General features: G+C 44.4%; 1 pseudogene; it reads right to left on the bottom strand.

Moving 5' to 3' along the window:
• Positions 1 to 4,318: 4,318 nt before the first annotated feature.
• On the bottom strand, positions 4,319 to 9,889 carry LOC109748841 (receptor kinase-like protein Xa21; annotated as a pseudogene).
• Positions 9,890 to 10,295: the final 406 nt, after the last annotated feature.

Raw genomic sequence — 10,295 nt, forward strand, 5'->3', positions numbered from 1 at the left:
TTCAAAAGGCCCACCCAAAACACCACATTATAAAAAAAACACTCCATCATCTCCCCACCCACCAAACCAAATACTCCCTCGGTTACAAAATATAAGGTGTGTATGTTTTTTTAGAAAAAGTCAAATTTCTTTAGCTTTGACCAAGTTCGGAGCCAAAAATATCAACATCCACGAAACTAAATAAATAAATATGAAAACTCGTTACGTAATGAATCTAATGATACCGATTTGATATTATGGATATTGATATATTTTTATATTAATTTAGTTGAACTTAAAGAGGTTTGTTTATCAAAAAATTAATGCACCTTATATTCTGAAACGAAGGGGATAAAAATTATGAAAATCCAATAGCAGCAACGACGCATCAGAGCGCGCCCAACCCTTCTAAGTATTGTTAAACTAGATAATGTACCGCGGGTTGCTGTGGAAATTTGTAGCAACGAACTTACCAAAAAATAAATTAGAATGTATGAAAGTAGTGCCGCACCACATTCAATCTAGAGGTAGATGGAGGCTAGATGCATGTTATGTTGTCTTGTGACATTCAAGTTCAATTATTTATTATTGAAAAAAAAGGTGTGGAGGGTTTTCATGTGCTTGATGATGTGGAGGGCTTGCATGTGGTGGAAAGTGAAAAATGGAAAGTAAAACGTTGAATGGTTGTATGGTGCTTGATGATGTGGAGAATGTACATTTGGTGGAAACTGAAAATAAAACGTTGATTGGTGGCATGTGCTTGATGATGTGGATGACTTGCATATGCATTTAAGTAGGAGATAACATGTGTTGGACATATGTGGTGAGGTGGATAGCTTGCATGTTAAGATAAACAAGATAGTGGGATGAACTTTTTAGGTATATAGGACTTCATCTTCATGTCCCACTGTTTATTCGTCCTAGTATTGAAGATCATTATATAACTTAATTTAGGGACGCGAATTTTTGAAACATGGTACCACGCGAGGATGTTATCCGGCCCGACGATTGATGCTAGCGATTCACACTTAATATAGTGATTAACTGAATACTGCGGCAATACACAGGGATAATCTAACGTGGGCCAACTACTGGTGTGTTTATGATCAGGGTGCAGGGCTGCAGGTTACCATTCAATGCAATTAACGTTCGTGACATGGGCCGTAGTAAATGTGGCCTGCTCCTAGTTAAATACAAATTACTCACCCAGACTGCACTATGGACCTTTTCGTCAACCTTGCACACGGGATCAAGTTCGTCGGACGGTGAAAGTTGTTGCTCCAGTTCTTGCTTGCAGATGCATGTTCACCCACAACCTTGTATTGCAATAGCAGGTTTGCCAAAGCAACCTTTTTTTGATCAGATGAAAATTGCATCCCTCCTGCTCTGCTGCTAGCAGGAGTTGGTTCTAAATTTGTGCTAACAACATTACAACAAAAGCAAGGCTCCTTGAATCAAAGTAACTTCTCTTTGTTTTCTCCTTTATTTACATGGCGATTAAATTGAATCGCATTAATATTTTCTCCTTCGGATCTGTTTGGAAGATGAGTATTCCATAGTAAAGGGTTCCAACATTTAGACCACAAATCCGTTCAGAAAAAATATGAAGAACATAATCAAGGAACTGTAGCATGTTCTCGAAATCCCTTGAACAGGGATACCTGCACATCATTATCTTCTGCACGCGAAGTGCATGATAGAATGTTGTTTTGTCAAGCAAAACCTAAAATTACTGACAAAATTGTAGCATGCACCTGTCGTCACCCAAGACCCCACTGTACACCCATCGTCAACCTACCACTTGGAGACCCAAGAATGAGAAGGTCGACATGGCATTAAGCTTCCCTGTCGGGGATTAGTGGTATGGGTCAGTGGAGTATGGAGTAGTGCGTTCAGCTGTTGTTCTTTTTATTAGGCTAGTAGATCATTTAGTGTGTCTAGAGTATGGATTGGTGGAGTTTTTTTTACTTCTTTTCCAGCCGGGTTTGGATCCTCGAACAAAACAACAACTCTTAATCTTCAGCAGTTTCCAATCTTAGTGGTTTACTCTCACGTAGGCCAGCTCGAGATTAGGATTTTTGCTACAGAAACACAACACCATGGCCGTGCCCGTGCTAGAGGAGTAGAAGTGCTGCAGGAGCCAACGAACTGTTGTGAGGCGTTGAGGGGAGAGAGAGAGATAGGAGATGAACAGGAGAAGGACAGTAAAAAAGAGATGTGCTGCAGCGTGAATGGTGGTCATCAATATGTGAGGCTTTAATGCCGTGCAACCAATTCCCGTCGACGCGCATGTCATTTCAATGCGTGAGGCTGGCATGTGGGCTACTTACTGGGGTTGCAGTGGCAATACGAGCACTATACCAGCTGGTGTACGCTGACCAGGAAAAGGTTATACGACAACGATGTATTGTAGTAGCACGAATCATGTGGGCATGGGTGGTTCTGATAATAACCTCGCGTGGCTGCATGTACACACGCGATTTGTCCCCGCATCTCCAACACGGATCATTACTCAACTATCAAATGTTTGAACCGAATGGTCCTGGCACTTATAGGCTCCAACTTTGACCCTTTTATTAGACCGGACACCCGCGGACGTCCAAAGTCCCTCAACCTGGTCCTGAATCAAGGGACGGAGTTGGGGAGTACGGGTTAGTTTGGTTGCCTTCCTCGCGAACTCATGCCTGGCCACGAGCGTGCCTGAAAACTGCCTGGAACTTGTTTGGATAGTAACCTGAGCATTTGACAGCATGCCTGGCCTGGAAAAGTTTGTCGTCGTCATTAGCCTGGTAAATCCAGGCACCACCATTAGTCTGAGGCCAGGCCACCGATTTCACAAGCCTGGTGCGTGCCTGGATATGAATTAGCGTTAAAATATTCTGATGGGCCAGTGGAATCCACAACTATACGTGTTCTTGGTCTTATAAAATATTCCCTAATGCTTTTTCAGGTGAGGGCATCAACCAAACGACATTCCCTCAGGCCAACCTGCCCAGGCAGATAACACAGGTGCTCTCAGGCCTGTTCCAAGCATTGACTTTTTCCAGGCACCGTGGCCAGGACTCAAACCAAACATGCCCTACAAGCGTAGTACTACCATTTATTTATGCAATAATCTAGCATTTACTTCAAACTACTCCTAAATTTGAAGCCCCAAATTGTTTATCCAACCTAATATTGTAGATATTTACATAACTTGCCCTTGGTTGGCCATTAATGGCAGGCATGTTTGTTTGGAATGGTGCAATATACATAACCGGATTGTGGTTGGCGGCAGTTGTGGTTACCAGTCTTCTGTGGCAACGATGATGGTGCGAGCGATGTCGACGACTCGACAATGGTTGAGGTAGTCGGCTCTTCTCCGGCGTGTTTGCGGGACTGCCTCGATTTGTTTGTTGATGTGAAGTCAAAGTTGCCTCGGCGGAGCCATGTGGTATACGGTGACTGGCTGTAGGTGGACCGTTCGATGATCTTCCGTGGTGCTACCAGTGCCTGGTTTTGTCCTTCGTGGTTCTTCTCGAGTCGGAGCTACGCTGCCTGGGTTTTGGCAAGGATCTTCCTACAACTTCATTTGGCCTCTATAGTGTGGGTTGAGTCGACAATCGCCTACGACGAAGTCGAAGTCGTTTGTTTAGGGTTTAGGGATGACGATGACGTCTCTAGGGAAGGAGTGACGACAGTAACGCCTGTGTGTTGTCTCGGCGAGGCCCACTTTGGAGTGGTGTGCATGAATTTTTCTTACGTGTGCCGCTTAGCGGTTGTGATGGTTTTATCCGTTTTCTATAATTAACTGAGCAATTTGGTTTTCCTTAATTAACTAAGCAACTATTTTTCTTCTTCATGGACGTAGGAATCATGTCATTTCGAAAAGAAAAAAAGAGCTCCGTGCTGTAAAAAAGAACAGAAACAAAAATGGAGTTCGTCCTGCCGATGAGCACGTTCAAATCCAGTCGACGAAGCTTGGCAGGCCAGCCGCACTGTCGACTGTCAGACACTCGCGCAGCAGCTGATGAGCAAAGCCGGGGCAGTTCCTAGGAGGGTGCTGTTCAGATCCAGGGAGGCGGGGGTTTGCTTCTGATTATCCGCTGTTGAGACCCTCTCGCTGTCTTCAATCCCGAGTCCTGACTTTGAACCCAATTTTGAGGATGCTTCTAGATGTGCGATCGTTGGGCGCGGACCGTGAGGAAGACCAGTGGCCGACGAGGCGCTCGCGCCCTCCACCAACGGTGTGCTTGCCGGCATGTCCAACGGCGAGCGGCGCCCCTGGATCGGCATGAACGCCCACCACCTGTTCGACCAAAGGTTTCAGAGCAGCCACCGCCCCTTGGTACATCCATCCAGGTCAGTGAAAATGAGGTTATGTTTTTTGTACAATACAAACTTGGAAAGCCATCAAAGCCACGTTGAGTTCAATCCACCTCGTCAACATTGCCATGCCAAACGGGCCTTAGCCCTTAGGGTGTGATTCAACCTGGTTTTGGAATATTAGGAGGTTAACCAACCGAACCCTACCACCTTAGGGCAATTTAACCTGGTTTTCAAATATTAAAGGCGTTAAGATTATATAACCAGTTTTGTAAATGACGGGCTTCAGTATTTCTGGGATTTGAAATGGACTTTCTACCTTTATCTACTGCCGTGCTACTTTTAACCACCTTAATCTTCATGTTAAGTACAAATGCACCCTTTTAAGCATAGAGCAATATATGCATGCCTGGCAATAGCAGGCAAATTGAAAGACATAGAAACAGAAAAAAAATTAGTACTCCCTCCAATCCAACCTTAGTTCAAAACTGCGACACTTATTTTGGATCGGAGAGAGTACTAGTTTGTTAGGTGTTAGAAAAAACAGAGTAAGACAGGGAAGTTTCAGTGCTGAACATTATTCCATATAGCTAGATTGGTTGAAATTTGCATACACAATAGACTTTTTTTTTGGACGAATGCAGCTGGGCTGCTTCATTATATTAAGGTGCGTAAGATTTACAGTGGTGTCGCAAGGTGCGACAATGTAAAAAAAAAAATCACAGGATACAGGGGAGGAGCAGGCTAGGAAAAGCTTCACAATAGACTTTTCCTTTTGGACAATTTAGTCAAGAAATGTAAACTACTCTTCTTCAAGGAATCATGCATTTTCCTTTTCCTCAGCCCTCCAATGCTGAAAATGATTCTTTGATTGCGATAACTTCATTGTATATGTCCTGCATAGTTGGCCGATCTTTAGGTGTGTCTGCAGAGCACAGCAACCCAAGCTCCATGAGCTTTATGATGCAGCTCATTGCAACCATTCGTTCCCGGTCTGAATTACTGCCTGCATCTTCACCTTCACCTCGATAACCTGGAACTATTCTAGGGTCTAGAATCTCCTCAATCTTTTGAGGAAATGATTTTTCAACAAATTTGTAAAGGGTCAGGCCATCTTTAAACATCTCATCGGTTGGACGCTTTCCTGTAAGCATTTCTAAGATGATGACTCCAGAGCTAAATACGTCGCCCTCAGTGGAGATTTTGCTCCCAAATCCATATTCTGCAGTATGCATAAGTCATTCAAACAATCAATTAACACAACTTGCATTCTTTTTAATTAAAAACAAAGCATCTTCTATTTAGAAAATATTACCTGGGGCAATGTATCCAACTGATCCTCTTGGCCCCACTAAGCTTGTAGAAGTATGAATGTCCGAAGAATTGTAACTATGCAGGAACTTAGCCAACCCAAAATCTCCAACACGTGCGCCCATGAAATCATCCAAAAGGACATTGCTAGGCTTCAGATCGCAGTGTGCAATAGGAGGCACACATTGGTTATGGAGGTAATCCAAAGCAGCAGCTATGTCCACTGCTATTACTATTCTTGTACCGAAACTCAATGGCCTTCTCTGACCATCCTCATGGACTGTTGGATGGAGCCAACTTCCCAGGTCGCCGTTAACACTATATTCAAGAACAATAGCTTTGAAATCATGTCCTGTTGGATCAATGGTTGAGCATGCAGTAATCACCCTTATAAGATTCCTGTGACGAGTATTTCTCAATGCTTCACACTCAGCAATGAAGCTTTTTGGTGCTCCGAGTTGATTGAGTTTGAAAACTTTGATGGCAACTTCATGTTCTTCAGATTCAATTCTACCTCTGTACACAGACCCATATTTTCCTGAACCGATCAAGTTATCTGATGAGAAACCATTTGTTGCCCTCATTAAATTAGCATATGTGAACTTCTTCAACTCTTTGCAGGATGGATGAGCTGCTTGTTTGAAGTTCTTTTTCTTCTTCAAAATAATGGTTGCAAAGCATGATAACAGGACCAAAGAAAGAACTGTAAATCCTACTATCTTGAGAATGCTGGAGCTATTCCTTTGTTTGGATGCCTCTGCATTGCAAAATGGCACCCGTAGCAATGGCGTGCTGGTACATAACTTCATGTTCCCTTGAATAAAAACCTTTCTTCCATTCTGAAATATTCCATCTGCTGGTACAGAACCCTCGAGATTGTTGAAGGACAAATTGAGAAGCTTCATAGACTTAAAGAACTTAAAGATGTCAGGGATTTCACCTGATAAGTTGTTTTGAGATAGATCCATCTCAATGATGCCTCCCAAACTTATGGAGGAGTGAGGGATTTTCCCATGAAAGAGGTTACCCTCCATGTGGAGGGACTCCAGATGGACGCACTGACCTAGAGTGGGGGGTATTTGTCCAGAAAGTTGATTATGGGAAATATTCAGTGGCCCAAGATTTTTCAGGCTGCCAATCTCCGGAGGTATCTGTCCAGAGAGTTGGTTGTGGGACAAGTCCAAACCCTGGGAAAGGGAGGGAAGAGAAAACAACTCCTTTGGTATTCTCCCATCAAAGCTGTTACAAGAGAGGTTTAGTTTTTCTAACTTCTTGCAGCCTGCTAAAGCTCCTGGGATAGGGCCACTAAAATTATTTTCCTGTAAATAGAGCTCACTCAGTTGACTCAGTTTACCGACAGAAAGTGGAATTGATCCAGAAAGTTTGTTCTGAGACAAGCTTAAGACAAACAAGTTGGAAAGATTTCCAACTGATTCAGGAAGATTTCCAGTAAGCAAATTGCGTTCCATGTAAAGACGTCTGAGGCTTGTCAAGTACTGTATCTCCAAAGGTATAGTGCCAGATATTCTATTTGATCTTAATAACAATAACTCTAAACTCTTTGAAAGGCCTGCAATGGAATTGGGCAAGACACCCTCAAGGTTGTTTGCATCCAAGCGCAACTTCTCCAGTTGTGTGCAATTGGTCAATGAGGATAAGAAAGACCAATCTCCTGCTTGAAGTTGGTTCCAGCCTAGATTCATATCTACTAGACTAGGAAGAGTCCCAAAAGAAGGAACAATACCATGGAATGAATTGTCGCGGAGGTTGATCACCTGAAGATTGGTTGTGTTGGCTACTGAAATGGGGATTTGTCCTGTGAAGTTGTTTCCTTGCATAATCAAAGTTTGGATGTTTGGAAGGGTATATCCGATGTTATATGGAATTTCCCCTACAAGTATGTTCATACCCATGCCAAGGTATGTAAGTGATGATATGTTGTAAAGAGTGTTAGGGACTGTCCCAGACAAAGAATTATAAGTGAGATCTAGTACTCTCAGGTACAGAATATTGCCTATACTCATTGGTATTCTACCTTGGAAATTATTATCTCCAAGCAAGAGGTAGCGAAGCGAAGAAAAATTCCCTAAAGAAGAAGGTATGGTCCCAGAAAGATTGTTTGATTGCAATTTAAGATATTGCAAGGGTGGGCCAATGTTCGACAAAGCTGGTATGGACCCGACAAAGTTGTTCATTCCTAGTGATAATTTTTGAAGCGACATGCTGTTAAGTGTTAAGCAATGCAGAAGGTATCTCTCCGCTCATGCGATTGTTTGTTAAGTCCAGAAGTTGAAGGGATGAACTTAGCGAGGAGAGGCGGGATATGTCCAGTGAGGCTATTGTTCACAAGAACAACAGAGCGAAGAGAAGAGCTGCTTCCAAGTGTAGTCGGGATGTTGCCCGTCAGGCTATTTGTAGCAAGATGTAAAACCGAGAGGTTGCGGAGCGACCCCAATCCTTGTGGGATACCTCCACTGAGCTTGTTGCGACCCAAGTTGAGCTGCTGCATATCTGAACATCGGCTCAGGCTTGGGGGGATCACTCCATCAAGGGAGTTGCTTCCAAGATCAACAATTTGAAGGTGAAAGCATGAAGACAGAGTGCTTGGGATCATTCCACTAAGATATTTTGAGCTGAGGTTAAGGTACCGCAACCGATTTAGTTGGCCAATTTCAGGTGGAATTTGTCCACTGAGTCGATTGTTGGGGATGTGCATTCTTGTGAGGAAAGTGAGGTTGCCAATGCAAGCAGGTATTTGGCCATCGAGATTAAACGACTCGAGGTCCAGCGCAACGACACGAGACGCGTGTCTCTTGCTGCAAGTAACACCAGACCAACCGCAGAAGTGCAGTGAGTCGTTCTTCCACGAAGCTAGGGGTCCAGCAGTACTGCTGAGATGGAGTTTAAGGCAGCGGAGAGCATGGAAGTCGGTGCTAGAATCCTTTGGGAGTGCCGTAGTAGCACCTAATGATGCATGGACAAGGGAGCAGAGCACAAGCATCGGGGGAAGCGAGGAACTGAGAGTGCCCAGAGCCAGAGGAGACATATATTTTGTAGTACCACCCATGGTCTGACCGTTCGACGGTCTCATGGAGGAACGGACCTACGACTGACCCGGCTCTCTGAACAACAAGGCAAGGATAACTCACTGGGGAGCTGTAGCGCGCGCTGGTCGTACTTTCGCGGCACCAGCAGGTACGACGGCCACTCCACGGATGATGAGCTCCGCGCGCCACAAGAAGCAGCAAGATGGTGGTAATGCAGGGGGAGGCTTGGATGGTGAGGTGGATTGAGACGTTTGAATCTGTGATCGATGTGATTCATCCGGCGCATACTTATAGGGCGCCCGCTACTTGCATCCATGCTTGATCGGAGTACATGTGAATAGTAAGTTGATCAGTAGTGTTTCATGCAAGTAGTCCGTCATGTGTAGAGTAGTGATCCACTTGCGTCCATTTGATCTAACGTGAACAGCGTATCAGTGGTCTATGTACGACCGGTGACTCCGTGAGCCGGAATTGGAGATCATCAAGGCTTACCTTGGATGCAGTTTGAAACTGGCTACGCGGGATGCCAGCCACTTGACGTTTAACCAGATTCCATATTCAGTAGCACCGGATGCGGAATCGTAGAGAAAATGTGAAATAACGAATCTGGTTCTCACCTACAGAGGAAGCTGCAAGCTCGCTCTCTCTTAGTCTCGAATAATCTGGCTCACGAAAGCAGTGAAGTCCGGCCTACAGGCAGAGGAAACGGCAAGCAGTCTCAGTAATCCGATTCACGACGGCAGGTCGGCAGCGCAGCCAGCCTATTGCAATTAAATAAATACGAGTTCAGATTATAAACAGAAATAAGAGTGCTTTGATCGAGGTGGAAAGCAATAGGGATGAATGGTCCGGAATCCTTAGTTTCGCTAGTGACATCTCTCCATAATACTAAATAACATGACACGGTGACCAAATTACAATTATGTATCGATTAATTGCAGTTTACTCCCTCCTTCCATAAATAAGCGTACGTTTGGCATTCAAAATTTGTTCATAAATTGCAGTTTTCTCAATGCATTTTAAAGTAAAAGAAAATGCTTCTCTCTCATCACCGGTAACTAAGACCAATAATATTTAACACATGGTCTTCTCAGTTTCTACATGCACATAGCTCATTGAGGGTGGGGTAATTAAAGATGAAAGAGAAGGTGGTTTGCACCTTCTCAATGCATTTTTTACTCCACTCCATAATCTGTCCTAAAATTTCTATATGTATCCTTATTTGTGAGTTATTTACCCAAAACACCACACTTGGGGCTAAGGTAACAACTTAGTATCACATTGAAGGCAGGCACAAAAAACTATCGGAAATGCACCTAATTCGTAACATGGAGCACTGACGCTCGAATTTGGTCACGAAAATGACAGGTGGGGCCCGCCTGTCGGGGCTGATGTGCCAAAGACAAAGCAGGAAAAAAAACTTTGACCAACTGAAGTGACAAATGAGACGCGGACCCTGCCTGTCTGTGACTACATGATCTTCATCCCATTTCTTTTTCTATGCGACATTACAGCAGCTTGTGGGCGGCCGGACTCCGACAACTATGCCCACGCCGGCGAGCACCGTGGTGGTGGTGGCGGGGGGGGGGGGGGGGGGGGGGGCGTGAGGCTCGTAGCCCGATGCTGCTCCCGTCGGTGTGGATGCCCGAGCTC

Source organism: Aegilops tauschii, chromosome 7, assembly GCF_002575655.3.
Source record: "Aegilops tauschii subsp. strangulata cultivar AL8/78 chromosome 7, Aet v6.0, whole genome shotgun sequence".
Lineage (NCBI taxonomy): Eukaryota > Viridiplantae > Streptophyta > Magnoliopsida > Poales > Poaceae > Aegilops > Aegilops tauschii.